Source organism: Canis lupus, chromosome 4 (assembly GCF_048164855.1).
Source record: "Canis lupus baileyi chromosome 4, mCanLup2.hap1, whole genome shotgun sequence".
Lineage (NCBI taxonomy): Eukaryota > Metazoa > Chordata > Mammalia > Carnivora > Canidae > Canis > Canis lupus.
Genome location: NC_132841.1, coordinates 80,319,381 through 80,339,214, shown reverse-complemented (window position 1 = coordinate 80,339,214; position 19,834 = coordinate 80,319,381). Strand labels below are relative to the sequence as shown.

The following is a 19,834-nucleotide window of genomic DNA, read 5'->3' as shown; positions in this document are numbered from 1 at the left end:
TCTTGATTCATTTCCCAACTGATAAAAGTTGAGGGAAAAGCTTATTTTAAGACATGCAAACTAGTCTTTTATCAGATTCCTATGGTTATAATTAACCCAGTATCATATTTGTAGCTATACAATTCTTGAAATTTGGTGATTTTCCTGATTCTATGGCCAGCCTTGGAGATTATGGTACTGTGTAAACTACTTATTTTTCTTTTCATTCTTTAGGGCTGCATTTTTGTTGTTTTAGTCGTCATACATCATTTTTTCTTATACTCAAGATGAAAGGGACAATGTCCCATTTTTTTTCAACTTTGATAATTTTTTTATAGATTATTGACATATTACCCAATTCCCATCAGTTTCTCACTTGTCTTTTAATGTAATGCCAGCCCATGATCCATAGAGCCTACTTTAACTTTTAAATCTTCATCTGAAATACATCTTGTCAAACTGTTCGATTTTTATTTTACCTAATTAGGTTTGGATGTCTTGAAATGATCAAGGATGTATTTTCATACATTTTGGAATAAAATACTTTAGGTTAAAGGGTTCAGAACTTGAGAAAATGTGAATTCACTAGTTCAGTTGTCAGCACCTTTTTCCATTACATAATTTAAAAATATATATATATAATAGTAACTCTGACCGAATTAGAGATTCTTTGTGCCATTTTAAAAGTGGGTGGTTTCTTATAATTGACGAAGCCTAGTGGGAAACATTGCAAACTATGGAAAGCAGCTTCTCTGGTATGTTTTGTTACAGGGCACTTCGGATCATTTGCCTGGCTCTATCTCTTTGGTCACTTCCTCTGAACAAATTGGATTTCCTCGAGGAGCTTGGCCTGTGTGCAGCTGATAAGTAGTGCGCCAGGCTATACTCATATTTGGTATTCCTCCTAGAACTTTGACTTCTTTCTTTTCATCCAATTTTCTGTTTGTTATAGTTTGTACTGATGTTTTTCCTCTTCTGCCTTTCCTTTCCCTTTCACTCAAATACAATTTCTTGTTCCTTTCAGTGCTTAAATAATAAGTTGCTTTGTCAAGCAATACTAATATGCTGTCTCTAGTCACAGTCCTTGGAGTGACTCATCCTGTACAAAGGCATTTTGTACTGCTTTCCTCCAAAAATATAGATAAATAACTATAAAATCTTCAAGAATGTGGATTAGAATTTAGCATAAAATACAATGAAAAAAGTCACATTAACCTCATAAGATTTTTTTTTTATTTCTGCATTCAGTAACCTAAACTGTATTTGATGTTAGAAAAATTGTAAGAGATTTATAGATCCATGAACTGGTGAATATTAATCAGAAGGAGCCACATGTGACTGAAATAAACAACAACCAAAAAACCTCCAAATACAAGTGTATACAAATAAATATGATAGCAAATCTTACCTGTTACTTATTCTTTGTATTAATAAAGTCCCTAGAATGAAGAAGGTAGAATGTTTGGAATTGGCAATTCTGGTTATTATCAAACATATTTGAATTAATGAGCATAGAAGTATACTTTCCATCAAAAATTTTAAAATAGTAATTATTCAGCATAATGCTGGGATTGATGAGGCTAAGTAAAGGTTACATGTAAACCTTTCACAATGTTTAGAATCAACTCTACAGGTCAAATAAATTTGCATTAAAATGTGTTATAAATAATTTAATCCCAAAATATAATCAAAACAATAAAAAGGCCAAATGGATAGCCTCTCCTTTGTATGTATGAATCAATCTACTGCAACAGTGGGAAAGTCACTGAGTCACTTCTATGTAAAGTACTTTCAGTCCAGACTAGAGTTAGCTTAAAAACCTCAATAATGTGCATTTAAAATAATAAAAATATACACAGCAATGAATCACAGGAGAAAAATATATTTTCTATTTGTTTTATGTGTTTATTTTAGATTATCTAACGACAAGCCACATATAACAGCAAAGATTGTTTAAATAGTTTAATCAACCGTAACCAAAATATCTTACTTTTAAACTAGGCAATTTTCCAAAGACTATAATTCCAATGAAATATTGCTATGTCAACTCTACTTTTTCCTACAGGGTAACGTTTTAGTAAGCCTGATAAATTGTATCGTTAAAGAAATTGACCTAGATAATTATTTTCTGACTCTTTTTTATGCTACTTTCTCTGCTATGGTACATAGATGGCACAATTTAAAATTTAGTTAACCTCAGATAATATTTAAAAAGCAAATACAAATTTAATTTAATTTGTTCTTTCTAACGTTTTTTCATTACGTATTCACTGTAATTCTTTGCACCAATATTAGCAATCAGAAATAGAACATACTGATGCTTGCTCAAATGTTTTTCAGGCTTTGAGAATTGCATTTTGTCATTTTGAGTGTTGAAATACCCATTAGGAGATTCTTAAAAAACAAAAATATAAAAGAACCAAACAAAAACATCAAAGAAAACCCTGATCTTTAAAAATTGAGATATAATTGACATATGACATCATATAAATTTAAGGTATACAGCATGTTCATCTCAATATGATTACCATTGTGGCATTAGCTAACACCTTTATCACTGCATGTAATTATCATTTCAATTTTGTAGTGGGAACAATTAAGATTTAGTGTCTTAGCAGCTTCGAAGTTTGTAATGTAGCATTATTATCTATCATCACCACGCTGTGCAGCTGTGCATTAGATCCTCAGAACTTACCTATTGTTTATAGGTTTGTGTCCTTAAACATATCCCTAATTCCCGCACTGCCCAGCACCTGATAACCACCATTCTACTCTCTGTGTCTAGGAGTTCCACGTTTTTGTTTTTTTTTTTTTTTTTTTTTTTTTAGATTCCACATATACATGAGATCGTATGGTACTTGCCTTTCTTTGTCTCACTTATCTCACTTAACATAATGCTCTCAAGGTCCATCCATGTTGTCATAAATGGCAGGATTCCTTTTTTCTCATGGATGAGTAATATTCCGTCATGTGTATGTATGTGTGTATACCACATTTTTATGCAGTTATCCAATTCACAGATACTTAAGGTTGTTCCTGTATCTTGGTTGTTGTGAATAATGCTACATTAAACTTGGGAGTGTGTGTATCTTTTGATATTGTCAGAGAACTCTGATTTTTAAACCAGTCCTTTTCAATGCTCAGGTAGCTAGAAAATAGTGTATTTTTTAAAAAGATTTTATTTATTTATTCATGAGAGGGAGAGAGAGAGAGAGTGAGAGGCAGAGACACAGGCAGGGGGAGAAGCAGGCTCCATGCAGAGAGCCCAATGTGGGACTCGATCCCGGGACTCTAGGATCATGCCCTGAGCTGAAGGCAGATGCTCAACCGCCGAGCCACCCAGCGTCCCGAAAATAGTGTATTCTTAAGGGAGCAAATAAACTAAACATCTGCTTAAACTATATTAAAAAAATAAACTATTTCTTTAGTATCTACCTATAAAAATGTTTTGTTAGCTTTTATTTTTTGAGTCTACGAATTCAAATTTTTCCCTACATATGTAACATAGCTCCACATAACAAAACATTGAGAATACTTGAAATTTATTTTCGGTCACCAAAGTGTATTAAGTACCTACTTTATATCACATGCTAGACTAGCCATTAGTGGCAAACCAGTGTGTAAGATCTTTTCCCTAACTCATTTAGTTTTCTACTTAATGTTAGGGACAAAACATTATTTTTCCAAAAATGAAGTTAGAACTACAGTAAGGAGAATGATAACCTATGGAAGCACCAAAATAGTGGAACTAGGTTCATTTGAAATAATAAGTGATACTAAATCTGAGGCCTCCAAGGTAAAGGAGAAGGGAGTGATCATTCACAATATAGAGAAAGGATGTGCAAAGTCCCTGCAGCAGTAACAGCCATCAGAAAAAAGAGATAAAAGCAGCTAGAGATTAATGAATGAGGCAGAGTTCCATGAAATTAAGTCGAGATGAAGCAAGAGACTCTGCTAGGCATGTTGAAATTCATTATAAATTTAATAGGAATAGAGTGAGAGATATTAAGTGAGAAAGCAACAAGAATAAATTTGCCTTTTAAAAATACCACTCTTGCTGTCATTTGGAAAAGAGAGTAGAGGTGACAAGTTTAATAGCAAAGAGGGGATCATTTAGGAGTTTATTTAAATGGTCCAGGCGAGAGATGATGATGTTGTGTTGGAAAACAGAAAATATCTGCCCAAAAGGGCAGATTCAATATTTTTATATAATTTATGCAATCCACAGATTGAACATTAATCATGTCTTTTTAAACCAGTATGTACTATTGTTTTCTAATATACTTCATGTATAATACACTCTGTACAAATAGATTGTTATGATCAGCTTTAGCATAAAGATATTTTGAAAATTGAATTACATTTCATTTTGGGGGGAATTGAATCACATTTTACATAAACCAGAAGATCTAGTATTTGAACAAATGATATACATTTGAAATATATTTTATTTACCAAATTATTTTAGTCTATCAAGTCATATGTATACATTATATATACCATACTTTCTCTTACATATGTTTTATGTGATTTTACATAACATATGCATTTTAATAAGGTTTTTACAAGATAGATGCATCTGTATGAAAAAGTTAGAGCAACATTTGGGCCCAACTAACATTTACTGACTTAAGCATACAAAGATGCCGAGAATAGATTTCTCTATTAATTTCCAAATAAAATCTTGCTGTTATTAGACCTTCTGAAAATAAACTTTAGGACTCAACCTTTCAAAATGCCAAGTATAACATGTACAGAAAACAAACCTGGGTATGAGAGCATTCAAATTCCCAAACCTAAGTAAGAAAGATTTTCACTTACCACTTCTAGAGGATTTTGATTTTGTTTTGTTTTTGTTTTTGTTTTTGTTTGATGGAGGAGCTTGTTGCATTCAGTAATCAACAAATATCCATTAAACTATTTTTCAAAAAGCAAAACCTAAAATATTATATGCATTAAAACAGCACTGCCAAAGAACAGTGAATTCTTAATTCCTCAATACAACCTTGACATTAAAAATATATTTTTGTACATACTGTAATCACTATTGGATTTGAATATAAATTCCTTAACAAGTAGTTGACAATTAAAAAAAAATTACTGTGTGCCTCATAGAAGAGATAAGTTTTTGGTTGTAGAAGGACATTAATAGTATGCAGTGAAATGGAAATGAGATTGCTTTGGCTGTGTGTCCACAAAAATATCATTAAACAATTTTGATTTTTTTTTAAGATTTTATTTATTCATGAGAAACAGAGAGAGGCAGAGACACAGGCACAGGGAGAAGCAGGCCCCGTGCAGGGAGCCCGATGTGGGACTCGATCCCAGGACCTCAGGATCAGCACCCAAGCCAAAGGCGGATGCTCAACTTGAGCCACCTAGGCGCCCCTTTTTTCCTCTTTTTAATGGGAACAATTATACTTGCTTTTAAAAGCTGGCAAAAAAGCTTGAAAAAATACTTGATTATATTTGTAAAGGTATAATGGGCTTATATAAAGTTAAATTATAGTTATAATCAATATAGTAAGCTTCAGATTTTAATTTATTTTCTTAATTTTATTTATCTTTTTCATAAAAGTATTATATATAAGCACTTACAATATTATTTTCCAAAATATTTTTAGTATTTTATTGTTCATCTGTTCACTGTTTAAAACAAATTTGACAGTTGGTTTTACCATGCATCATCAGTTTAATATATTCATTATAAATTCCTGACTACTTCTTACTTGGAGTTGGAGTCTTATTTTTTGTTGATATAGTTCATTTTTTTAACTTCAAAAAAGAATTTTTTTAAAAGATTTTATTTATCTATTCATGAGAGACACACAGAGAGAGAGAGGCCGAGACACAGGCAGAGGGAGAAGCAGGCTCCGTGTAGGGAGCCCGACCTGGGACTCAATCCCGGGTCTCTAGGATCAAGCCCTGGGCTGAAGGTGGTGCTACATCGCTGAGCCACCCAGGCTGCCCACAGAATTTTTTGTTTTGAATCAAGTTTTGATTAAGTTTTCTCCAACTACTTCTGTGGGTTCAGATATTTTTGTGATAGGGAATATTAAGTTTACTTTCACAGAAAGTTTGAATTCTTCATAGATGCTTAAGTTTAAAGAAAATTTTATGGCAAGCTAAAATATAAACATAATTCAGGTTTAACAATTTCACATAACCTGTCTCTCCTTCCTCTTACCTACTGCTGGATCACTATAAAAGGGCTCTAATTCAGCCATGTCATCACAAAAACTCAGCGAGGGCCAATGTGTGGTGTTATGGGGGTTTGTTTTTAATTTTTGAATTTCTCCCAATTGTTTCCATCTTGTTGAAAAGGGAGATTTCAGTGTAACAATACAGAATGTGATGCTGAGAGGTGTGTAACACAAAGAGTATTCTATTTTCTAAGTAGTTCACTTTCAAAAATTTAAGAATTTACTGTGGACTTTCCATGATTGGGCACTGCTTTACTGTCATCTGGCTTCATTCCCAATTAGAAGTGGAAAATTTCAAGGAACAATCATTCCTTTTTGAGTATGCATTGGACCATTTTGAGTAATGCAAGCCAAATTTCATCTATAAGACAACTCTCTAAATATTTGAAGAAGGATATCGATTATTTTAACTTCCATGTGCCTTCATTGAGTCACTGAATGTGATTATTTTTAGTCTTTCTCTTCTAAGAAATATTTTATATTAATTTTTTAAAGATTTTATTCATTTACTCATGAGAGACACAGAGAGAGGGGCAGAGACATAGGCTGACAGAGAAGCAGGCTCCTTGCAGGGAGCCTGATGTGGGACTTGATCCCAGGATCCCAGGGCCACACCCTGAGCCCAAGGCAGATGCTCAACCACTGAGCCACCAACCTGTCCCTATATGCATTTGTTTTTAGTGTTCTTTTGCAACTTAAGCTTATCCTTTTAAAAATATAATATGTAAAATAGTCTATAACACTCCAGAATTAATCAAAATATGACACAGTATAGCATCTTCATTAATATTTATCTTCTGAACTCTGCTAAGCAGTCTAACAACTTGTTAATAATTGTATCACTTACATTTAAAAATGGCTTATATTTAGCATAGAAAGGTAAATAAAATATACCTTCTTTAAATTGTACTTAAATATTAATGCTTTTACATAATCAGTATATATAATCATTTAAAAGTTAGTTTCCAAAGCTCATTCTCTCTTCCCTTTGTCTTCCTTTCTCTCTCTTTCTGTGTGTGTGTCTCAGCCTCCCTCTCTGTCCCTGTACACACACTCACATATGTGAATTTTCAATTACCAGAAGCATTGCCTTAGAGTAATGTAGCCAAATTACTAAGAACTGAGTCTTGACAAATAACACATCATCAGTGAATATACCAAATATTTCTTGATAATAAATTGGAATCCTTTTTATTTAAAAAATGGTTTTCATTACATTTTGCAGTGCTTAAATGATGCAAATATAAGATTGTTAAGAATTAAATTTTCCTTTGGTGCATGTAATCATGGGGAGTTAAGTGAGTAGAACTATAAAGAATGTGAACATTAATTAATGTAGGAAAAAAAGGTATGAAACTTTGCCATTTTGTATTTTCATAAACAGAATAAATATAATTCTTGTATTAACAACTAAATTGTTACTTTAAAAAAGAACTTCAAGTGCCACAATCTATCTCAAGTCTATTTTCTCCCTAAAGACCATATGATTAATACAAGAAGTATCATATATAACTTCTGTCTCATTTTCATTCTTACTCTTCCTTTGGTTTACTGTTGTTTTCTTTCTCAATGAAAGCATTCTTATTAAGAACACCAGTACTTTTTATCTTTCTCCTCTCAGCAGGATTTGACTAAAAACCTCCCTCAATTTCTTGAAAAACCTCCATTCCCAGGCATCAGGGATAAAAGAATATCTTGATTATTTGCTTCACTCCCCAGCCACTGCTGAGACTTTACTTCTAGGCCTCAAGATACTTGACTGCTTTTGGGCTTCAGCATGGGCTTTTTTTCCCCCTTATTTTATTGCGTAATGTCATCTGGCCTTAAGGCTTTGAAATAACCTGTAGGTGATTGCCAGATTGATATTAACAGTCTCGCTATCTCCTGTCCAGGCATCCAACAGACTACTCAATCTTCTTTTGGAAATGTAATAGTATCTATATTTTGCATGTATGAAATAGGTTACTTCAAGTGCTCCCTTTTCACTCCCTTTCATCATTCACAGTTGATCCATTTTCATGTTATGGAATCAGCATCTTGGTACAGCATAAATTATCCTGGATGTATCTATTCATGTACTGCTGTCAGAAAATTCATTCTCTTGGTTCTACTTCCAAAATATTTCCCAAATGAGCTTTTTTCCCTATGTAGGGAGCACGTGTAACGCGTTTTCCAACTCCAGTGCCGTCACTATAGCTTCCACGTTCATTCCCCAGTACTCTTTGTCCAGCTTCTTAACCAGAAGGCAAACCTTAATCTTATGCCCATTCAGGAATCTTATGAACTGCCTTGTGTGTTCTTTCTTCACCTCAGCGTGGTCTTGGAAAAAGGGTGCATAAAGAGGTGCATCTGGGTCTTTATTGAAGTAACAGACTATAGATAAATAAGGAAATTCTATTGCCTACTACTAATTCTATTTCTCCACTAATTCTATTTATTATACACCCATTATCTCCTACCTAGATTAATACAAGCGCCAAATAATTGGTTGGATTTGGATTGCTGTTTTAAATAGATTCAATCAGGTAAACCACCTGATTAAAATCACCCAAAGTCTTTCTATTGGAATTTGAACAAATCCAGCCTTCCTGTCATGACTTAAAAATCTGATCCCTGCCTCTTCCTTCAATGAGACCTCTGCAACCTTCCTCACTATGCTGTAGCTACATTAGCATTCTTCTTTTTAGTTATGTCTGGCTTATTCCCATCCCTTGTTTCTGCTGTTTTGTTTCTCGTGTTTCCTCCACATGGGAATATATTTCCCTAGGATGTGTATGTGACTGGTTCTCCTTCATCATGAAGCCCGTAGTTCAGATGTTACATCATTGTCCTGAACATTCTATTTAAGGTAACTTCCCAGTCATGAGTTTTCTCATGCTAATTTATCACCATATTGTTCAGTTTCTGAAATAACATTTTAATTTATCTTGTGTATAACTCATTTTCTGTACTCCTGCCTCTCAGACACACACTGGAAAAAAAGAAGCTCCATGGTGGGCAAGCACTTCTTTGCCTTGCTCAGTTATACATCTCCAATGCATACTACAATGATTGACACGTTAGAAAATTATTGGTAAATATTTTCCTGAGTAAGTATTGGTGAAGTGTCAGCTAATTAAGCAAAATAATGGATGAACAACAAAAGCATTCTTATTTCTCAGAAATAAGACTAAGTTGCAACTTTATAAAATGGTATTTCATTACTTAAGCTATTAAAAATTATATGGTTATTAGTTTAATTACTTTCTTGTGCCAGACATTAGTGTTAAGGTTTACCTTATGGACCTTGGCCTTGACTTTGTGAGAAAGATGATATCATCTTTATTTAATGTCTGAAGGAGTAGTCACAGAGAACTAAATTCATTTTTGAATATACTATTGGTAAGTTATGGATCAGGTAATTTAGTGTTTCTTAGTTGTCTTTCAATATAGAAAGTCCAATAATGAAAAAAAACTCACAGATTTACACACAGTTTTCAAAAATGTTCTTTTATGTTAATGTCATCAATAAATATACTCACTAGGGATCCCTGGGTGGCGCAGCGGTTTGGCGCCTGCCTTTGGCCCAGGGCGCGATCCTGGAGACCCGGGATCGAGTCCCACGTCGGGCTCCCGGTGCATGGAGCCTGCTTCTCCCTTGGCCTGTGTCTCTGCCTCTCTCTCTCTCTCTCTGTGTGTGTAACTATCATAAATAAATTTTAAAAAATCAAATAAATAAATAAATAAATAAATAAATAAATAAATAAATAAATAAACTCACTAATTTCTGGGGAAGTCGCACTATTTACTTTTGGGGGCAGGCTTATGGCTTTCTCACATGATAGAAATATGACACATTATAAGGAAAACAAAATACAATTTAAAATGATAAAATGTGAGACAGTCTTCAGCATCTGTGTCTTTATTTTTATAGCAGTCACTATTCAAGAAGCTATTATAGATGCTATCAAGCACATACTTCATTTTGACATGTTAACATAAGTATTGATATAGAAATGAATCGGTCATGAAAACAATAAGCAACATTCTAAGGAACTATATATACATTTAACCTATTTTCCTAACAACAGAAGAGACTTGTCATAAAATAGCCAATTATATTCAGGTCAGAGGGATCATATACCTCAATTAAATCATTATCATTAAAACGTGAAAAAATACATGAATCAATAGCATAAGTATTTATATCATTTAATTCTGTTAATTATTTAATCCTAAATTAATTACCTAACAAGTCATTCTAAAACAATTTACAGGGATGCCTGGGTGGCTCAGCGGTTGAGTATCTGCCTTTGACTCAGGGCGTGATCCCAGATTCCTGGGGTCGAGTCCCACGTTGGGCTCCTGCATGGAGCCTGCTTCTCCTTCTGCCTCTGTCTCTGCCTCTTTCTGTATGTCTCTCATGAATAAATAAATAAAATCTTAAAAAAAATATTTACATTGGGATTTTTAAAATATACAATTATTTTAGTTTAAAACATTCATCATTATCCATCACATTCTAGAAATAAAATACTCTGCTCACCATCCCATTTTGCATTATGTGCATATTACTAAGTCATATTTGAGATTAAAATTATAAATAAATAATTATAAGAGAAATAAATGCAAAACATAAGTAAGCATGATGTTCTATGGAAATAAATATGTGCGCAAGCTTGTGTCTATGAATGTGAAAATAAAAATATACACTTAAAATATTTATTTAACTAGGGAATTTAAGTATTGTTATAATACTGTAATACCCAAATGCATGCAGAGTTACCCTCCCTGCAACCCCCCCAAGCCACAGTGAACTTAAAACGTTCCCAGGCTATTTTCAATTTTCAATGGAAACAGACATTTGTCAAACATCATCTAAACTGTTAAGTGGTTCAGATTGAACTGTTTATTAAATTGAGTAAACCAGGTGTCTGGGTGGCTCAGTTGGTTAAGCGTCTGCCTTCTGCTCAGGTCATAATCCTAGTGTCCTGGGATAGAGCCCTGTCCAGGTTCCCGGCTCATGAATTCATGTATTCAGGTCTGTTTGCTGGTCCCTCTCCCTCTCCCTCTGCTCCTCCCACTGCTAGTGCTCTCTTGCTCTCTCTCTCAAATAAATAAAATCTTTAAAAAATAAATAAATACATAGAGTAAACCATATGCTTAATACAAAACAGAACATTTAAGTTTTGTTTTGTTTTGTTTTTAATACTAGAAAAATAGGGAAAACGGCCTGAAAATCTTACACACTAAGATGGCACAAATTTAAAGCATTTAGGAAAACTCTAACTTGTCTTCAGAGATAGTTTTCAAAATCTATTATTATACCATAAAGTTATATAAGTAATATATGGTCTCATCTTCAAGAATTCAAATATCTTGAAAGAAAAAAAAAAGGGGACCCCTGGATGGCTCAGCTGTTGAGCATCTGCCTTCGGCTTAGGCTGTGACCCCGGAGTCCCGGGATAGAATCCTATATAGGGCTCCCTGTATGGAACCTGCTTCTCCCTCTGCCTATGTGTCTGCCTCTCTCTCTGTGTATCTCATGAATAAATAAATAAAATCTTGAAAAAAATAATTCAAATAATATCAAAACACAAAAGAAGTGAAGTGTGCCACCAAGCTTTTATTTAGCCCATGACTCATTAATCAGTAACAAGTATTTATCAAATGCTTAACTTTAACAAGGCACTGTTGCTGGAAAAGAAAGCATACAAGATACAGTGGCAACTTTTATAAAGTCTTTTTATTTGGCCCATCAGGTGGAAGTTTGATGTTTATTCTACTATTCTTTGTTCTTTTTAGAGCACTTGAATAAGTATATAACTACAGGAATTTTTTTCCATATAAATAGAATTTTTTTTTCTCTTTAAGTGTCTCTCTCTTTCTGTGTTTTTCCTGGGAGACAGTCTCCCAATGTGAATAACACAGGCTGGGAACAGACTCCCTTGATTTGTTTTCAGTGCCCACCATTCACTAGTCTTGCAACCTAATGCGTGTCCCAAGGAGACCTCTCAGTGATTGTTTTCTCAACCGTAAAAAGGATTATAATTATATCTACACTGCATAGTCATTGTGAGAATGTAAATGTAATACGTTTGAGGTGTATATAACCATATTCCACATGGAGAAAGAACCCAATAAATATTTGCTGAGATAGTAATGTCACTGTGAACTTCTGCCACTTAACTCCATACCCTTTCAAGTCTTCCTTGCCAGGAATATTTCCACATAAAGTTAATTCATATGTGACTTATTAAAAAGCTTGGTAGTATTTTATAGAATGATATCTCATTTATTTTATTATTCTTTTGTTTGCTTGTTTCCAGTTTGTATTGAAATTTCAGTTAGTTAACATGCAGTGTTGTATTAATTTCAGGAGTGGTATTCTTCTTTTTTTTTTTTTTTAAGGTTGCTTTTCATTGCTATGGAGCAAAAGTTCTTGTCAAAGGTCCTTCTAGCTAGACTAAGAAGCAAATTGATGTGAGACAGATTGTTTGGAGAAAATCAAATTTAATAGTGAATACCAGGGAATCCTCACAGATGTGGAAATTCTAAAGACAGGCAAAATGAGATACCTATGTGTCCTAAACTAAGCAGAAACGGGTAGGGGTCTGAGACTTAACAGATGGTTGGTAATTAGATGTCTGCCCTGCCATTACAGATGGGTCACTCAGATAACATTTATCTCTGTTAATAACCTTTATTCTGGGACCTCTCTCTCCACTTTAGATTCTTCTGTGTGGTTAAAGGAGGGACAAAAGTTTCTCTTGAGCACACAGGGTCTCCAGTGCCTTCAGCTCAAAAGAATCTTCATGCTAGTGTGGCATATTCTGGGGGAGAGGGCACTGTCCTAAACCCCTTCATGACATGTGGTATAAAAAGCAATGCAATGTTGAACATCTTCATACATTTTTCTACAAGTGTGCAAGACCTATTGGAACTAGTGCAATGTATAGTGTGGGAGTTTTGATTAAAAATGATGTAATTAATTCCAAACAAACAATTTAACAGTTTATGGCAAAATGTTGCTTAGTGACAAAAAGTTTTCCCTGCATATTATTTTTTTTTACCTCTTATTAAAGTTCTGATGTTGTAGTACATTTGTAGCTTTGTATTTCTTTTTCTGTAAGGAATATATAGTTAAAATTTTTAATTTTTAAAGTCTGTTTGGGAGACTTTCCAATCAATATATTCCTCTACCCTTTTCCTCTCCATTTCTGCTGCTTACATGGCCCAATCTCTATCCATAATGGTTTAGCTTATTAATGTAATACACACATGTGTTTCATAATTTCTTCATTTCTTACCTTTACTGGAGGCAATTATAATTTAATATTGGATACCAATTATAAATTTATTTGATAATTTATAAAATGTATAATTTATAAATTATATATTAAGACTAGATAGATAATGATTTATAATTCTTTTTATATAAGTACAGAAAGCTTAGTGTTGTGGGGGCTAAGGAAGAGCATTTTTGGGAAAACTGCTTTCAGCTCTTTCAGGAGAGCATCTTCAATCACAAAACAGATAATTTCTTAAATTTCTGCCGCAGAGGGGCACCTGGGTGGCTCAGTCATTCAGCATCTGCCTTGGGCTCAAGTGATCCTGAGATCAAGCCCCACATCAGCTCCCTGTGCAGCAGGGAGTTTGCTTCTCCCTCTCCATTTGCCACACCCTACCCCTGCTGGTGGCTGCGCTCTCTCTCTCTCTTTTTTTAAAGATTTTATTTATTTATTCATGAGAGACACACAGAGAGAGAGGCAGAGACACAGGCAGAGGGAGAAGCAGGCTCCATGCAGGGAGCCCAACGTGGGACTCCCATCCTGAGTCTCCAGGATCAGGCCCTGGGCTGAAGGCAGCGCTAAATCGCTGAGCACCTGGGCTGCCCACTCTCTCTCTCTTTCATAAATAAATAAATAAATAAATAAATAAATAAATAAATAAAATCTAAAAAAAAAATTCTGCCACAGTGATCTTGAGAAAATTGTCTGGAATAATTGTGAAAGCGTTAATGTATATTATGAAATTCAATTTAGTTAAGCACTTACTCTTAGACAAATCAGGATACAGACATGTAAATGTAAAGTATAATTATGCATATTTGCAGCACTTCATTATATTTCAAATCATTTTGCCTTTTAGCATAGGAACATCCATATTATAAATTGTGACTTCTTATTTCCCTTTATCTCTTTGTGCTGAACAAATTATTGCAATGGCCAAATTTTTTTCCACACCATATTTTCTTGTCTTCGTTGTACTTAGGCAAAGTCATATTTCTTATTCTGACCAGTGAGCTCTGAATGCTCATGATGTAGGTCACTCGAAGAGGACACAGGGAGAAGTAAACATTCAGTTCTTTGTCTTTCCCTGTTCCAGCAACTGAGGTAGCCCACATGGTCCACATGTTGTTATGACAAGGTGCTAGATTGCTGTCAACCTGGATCCCAGGGTGTCTTAAGAACAGAGTCCCCTGCGATAGAGATCTTTACATTTCTTGTCACTATAGTATGTCCTTTTTTACCCTAATATCTGGTCCACACTTTTAAAACATGAAACCTTACCTTTTTAGAGACACGTTAAATTGTAAAGGTTCTTCTTCCCCAGAAAAGGTCAATTCCATTGTTAAATAATTCAGCATCCTAAGATGAGAGAACCTTGCTTGTATTGAATGCTACAAAAGGAATACGGATATCTTAATACAATAGAGATACCCTTTTAGAGTTCCTTTTTAAGATAACACATTATATCTATTTAATTATATAATGAAATCAACAAAACTTATGGCTTAAAATTGTTAAGTACTAGTGTCTGCTGATTAGTGGATGCAGAATTTTATATTCACCAAACCTGTAAATTGTAATTTTATGCAAATAAGAACTTGGGCAGTCCGCAGAATAAAGGAAATTTCCTTTAAAGCTGACTACCCTCATCTTAAAGCATAATAAAATCTTAACAGCATCTCTGGGTATAGTATTCTAGTTGAATTAAATGTGTGTTGCATTCTTTCCTCAGAAAGCATAGTTATTTACAATGACATTTGATCTCTCTTTGTGTGTTTTTTTTTTTTTAACCATGAGAAAAGAAAGATTAAGTTACAATTGCTGTTCATTCTATAGGGTCTGTTTTGTTTATTTAAACCAACCGAGTTATTCAGTCAGAGGGGTGTAAGGGTAGGGTCAAGGAAAGGATCACAACCACAGTAAAATTGAGGTTGTGATCTTTGTGAATATGTTGATGGAATTTAGCTGCATATTATACATATTTAAACATAATTATAATCTAAACTACTGCAACAAATTAAGGAATACTAAAATTGCATGTTAGTTCTCTACCGGGAAATGATTCTATGAAGTATCATGGTGTAAAAGCTAAGATGTGAGTCTAAAAGACAGAATTTGGAGAAATATATTGAAAAATTATCATAGTATGTAAATTGTTTGGGTTTTTGTTTTGTTTTGTGTTGTTTTTACTATTTTCATTTTTAATAAATCCCAAAGGACAGACCTTGTAGTAATGCTCCTTTGCATTCACTAGTCTTAGAATATACCCAGGAAATACTCCTGCAATGACAATTAATGTATTAATCTATATTTTATCATGGCTTTTTATTCTATTATCGCATAAATTCACATCCAAAGACATATCATCTGTTAGAACAACTCACTATTATATTTACTTACCTTATTTGTTGGAAACCTAGATGACTTACACCTACATATAAATCTTATTATTGGTAAGAGATTTTTAATCTAATTCATTGAAAAGTTCAGTGAGTTTGAGTAAATATTTTTAAGATTTGGAAAATAAAAATTCAAATAAATAAATAGCCTGTTAATTGACCTTTGTTATTACTATCCCAGAACTAGATTCACTCATTATAACCTTGTTCAAGAGCACCTTCTCATAATCAAGCTGAAGAAAATTACTTTTTTTTTGTATTTATAAAGCTAGAAAACTTTAGGTTTTTCAAAAATACATCATTTAGGATTTCTAGAAATTTAAAAATATATTTAAATTGTACTTTATTGATGGAGAAAGGAGAAAAAGCAAACTCTTTGATTAGTTGCTTGGAATAAATTGAATTTTCCTTTTTTTATGCACTAACTTACTCATCACTTTGTATATGTATTTGAGGAATATTGACTGGGCATTTGGCAAAATATAGAAGAGAAGTAACATAAAATGATCTGTATTTTCCTTTTTCTTTTCTTTTTTTTAGAGATTTATCTATTTATTTATTCATGATAGACACACACACACAGAGAGAGAGAGAGAGAGAGAGGCAGAGACACAGGCAGAGGGAGAAGCAGGCTCCATGAAGGGAGCCCGAAGTGGGACTCGATCCCTGGACTCCAGGATCATGCCCTGGGCTGATGGTGGCACGAAACCACTGAGCCACCTGGGCTGCCCAGATTGATCCTTTCTCTAACTCTCCTTCTGCACCCCCCCAATATTCTCTTTCTCTAAAATAAATAAATCTTTAAAAAAGAGTGTTATGATTGATAGACTTTATTTAGATTATGTTAGTTATAATCTGGAATTAGTCATAATTCCAGATCATTAAACATGCATAAACTTCATCTTCGAGGTGGATCTGATATAGTACTGATGGAAACATGACATCAGCTATAATTAAAATATAGGTTTCATTTATGAAAGGATATAGAAGCATATTTGTTTGTGTTGAGCTATATAAATCGAAAGATAGAATAAAATGCTATCAGATGGGAGATAGATGGGAGATAAAATTTCTCAGCCCCCTACATTCCCATTAATGCACAATCACCATTGATACCGTATGTGTGGAGTGGGAAGAAATTTACATCTTCTTTTTGTCAGGTGTCTCTCTGGCTTCCTAACTCCCCCTGGCTGGGGGATGTTCTGGCTTTGGGTCCACTTGCTCATCATATCAAAGTAGCTTGAATAATCTAGCATTCTTCTCATGAGATTGAGTGACTCAAAGGTCAATTTCCTTCTGTGAAATTCTCTCAGAGATGAAACTTTAGTCCTCCTTGAAACAATTTATGAGTTCAAAATAAAATAAAATACCAAATATATACTTTATATAAGCACTACGGTTACAATGTAGTTCAATTAGAAGGTATTAATTGTGAGATTTGGCATTTTGCCACCATTCTTACCTGCATGTGTGTTTGTACACACACAGGCATGAATTCTGTCAGAGAATTTGCTGCATGCATGTTAATTACACATAAAAATTTTGTTTTATTTAAACAAGATACTCTCCACCTAAAGAATCATTCACTTTTTCACTCATATCAAAGCATGAAATCACCCCCACAAATTTCAGATTATTAAATTTTGATTTAAAATAATTTCAGAATATTCCATGCATATAATGCAAGTTATATGAATAATATAATATTTGACAAATAAAATGTTGAGAAGTTAAAACAATTGTGTCCCATTTGAAGTGGAAGAAAAATCATCATTCACCCTCCTTTTTATACTTATTTTAACAATATCAAGTCCAAAATGATGAAATAGCTTGCACATCAATCAGGAAATCACAGAAGTCAAGAGGAGCAAAAATCACAAAAATCTAGAATATTCTAATTATAGAAATTTTCCATTCTTTTCCGTCACATCATGTGTTTTGCCTAGATATGTATTAGAAAACCCTTATCTTTTGACTTTAAACATTTAACCAAAGATAATTTTTTGTTAAAAATTAAAATAACATAGAACACCTCTCCAGGGCAGCCCGGCTGGTGCAGCGGTTTAGCGCCGCCTGCAGCCCAGGTATGATCCTGGAGACCCAGGATTGAGTCCCACCCATGTCAGTCTTCCTGCATGGAGCCTGCTTCTCCCTCTGCCTGTGTCTCTGCCTCTCTCTCTCTTTCTCCATGCCTCTCATAAATAAATAAATAAAATCTAAAAAAAAAAAAAAAAAAAAAAGAAAAAGAAAAAAAGAAAAAGAACACCTCTCCAAAGTTTTTTTTTTCCACATAATCATGGAATATACTTATCAACAGACAATCATAAAGAAAATTATTAATTATAAAGAAACTAGACTAAAATCAGGTTATTAAAGTTTTTTATTTTTCCTGAAGAAGAACTCAGCACTAGACAAGTATTATAGGAGACACAAGGCTTTATTTTCTTCTCCTGATTTCAAGGTATAGGTTATCCTAATAGTTTTTCACTGATAATGGAATATGATAGGTTTTGGATACAGTGCTTGAAATACCAATACATTTCTAAAGAAATAAGGATAAAAGCATTATTATTGTAGTCTTTCAAAAATAACAAAATTCACTGAGCATTACAACGCTTCCCTAAACAAACATAGGACACATCTGTAACTACCTCTCCATCAGTGGGAACCATGACCTGCTACCATTTATCCAATTACATACATTCCAGAGGTAATGGTATTCTTAAATCATTTTATTAGCTTTCAAGCAGTACTCATGAGAAGAATAATACGGAATCAAGAAGAACTGAAAAATGCCTCTTTTCTTCTTCAACCATTCATCTCTGTGGGCAGGCATCAATATCTATTACATTATCAGTGTGAATGCTTGCCACAGATACAGTAGGATGCCTGATTTCCATTTTTTCCTCAACTTACCTCAGTTCCAAAGTTCATCATCTCCAGGGAAGTACAGTTACTTCCCACTGAGTACTCTTTCAGTCCCTTATCTGACTTGAATTTCTGCCATAAAAGCATAGTCATTATTCAGTGAATTAAGGCATGCCTGTGAGCAACCCATTCTCATTCTGACTAGTAGATTTTCATTTTAAGGGGAAGACAAGCAATGCCTTTTGATTCTCACTCCATGAAATTTCTTCTCACCATGGGTGATTATGATGGAGTGGCCATTACACATCTCTGATCACATTTGTATTCATCTTATGTTATTCTGTCTTCTATGAAAAATAATTCAAATATGAGTATCTTTAAAATTTACACTTACAAGTCAATGTAAATTATATTCATTAGACATCTGTAGAATTATTAAAGCAAACCAGATATGGTGGACACAGCATATACTTTTACCTCCAAAAAGTTACTTTCCTTGATTTTGAATTGTAAGCATAGTATATTATCATTTTTTTAAATGAAAACAGCTATATTGCACAACTTTCTAACATATGATAATTTGCCTTCTAGATTCTTTTTTGTGGTAATAAAATATAGTTAATACAATCATAATTATCTCTTGCTAAAGTGAAATATTAAGGATAAGATTAATGACCTGGATTACTTTCTTTTCTCTTTTTCACAAAGAGATTTTATTTTTAAAGAATTCTAATCCATCATCTATTGCCAATTGAAAATTTAAAGTCACTCTAAAACTGTTTGAACATATCCGTTACATGATTCACCAACTACTTACAAAGCAACATATGTTAGATTTATTCTTTGTTTTTTAAATTTGTAGTCATTATAAATGTTCTATCTTTTAGGTAAACCAAAGGACAAGCTAAATATGCATAAGTAAAACTAATTGTGTCAAGTAATTGGCGCTTGATAAATGAAATTCTGTCTATATTGAAAGCAAGGACATGGTCCCGGCACATAGTAGGTGCTTACGACACATTTGGTACATTTGTATTAATCATACGTATTTCACACAAATGACAGCCATTAGGTATGTAACAATATTATAAAGCCATGGTTTGTTTGTTTTTTT

The 19,834-nt window shown here is 33.6% G+C and overlaps 1 long non-coding RNA gene across 8 annotated transcripts in view; it reads left to right on the top strand.

Annotated features, from left to right (window-relative positions):
- The window catches only part of LOC140632717 (uncharacterized), a 341,247-nt gene that overhangs the window by 200,317 nt on the left and 121,096 nt on the right, over positions 1 to 19,834 (top strand). The gene's annotated exons all lie outside the window — the stretch shown is intronic.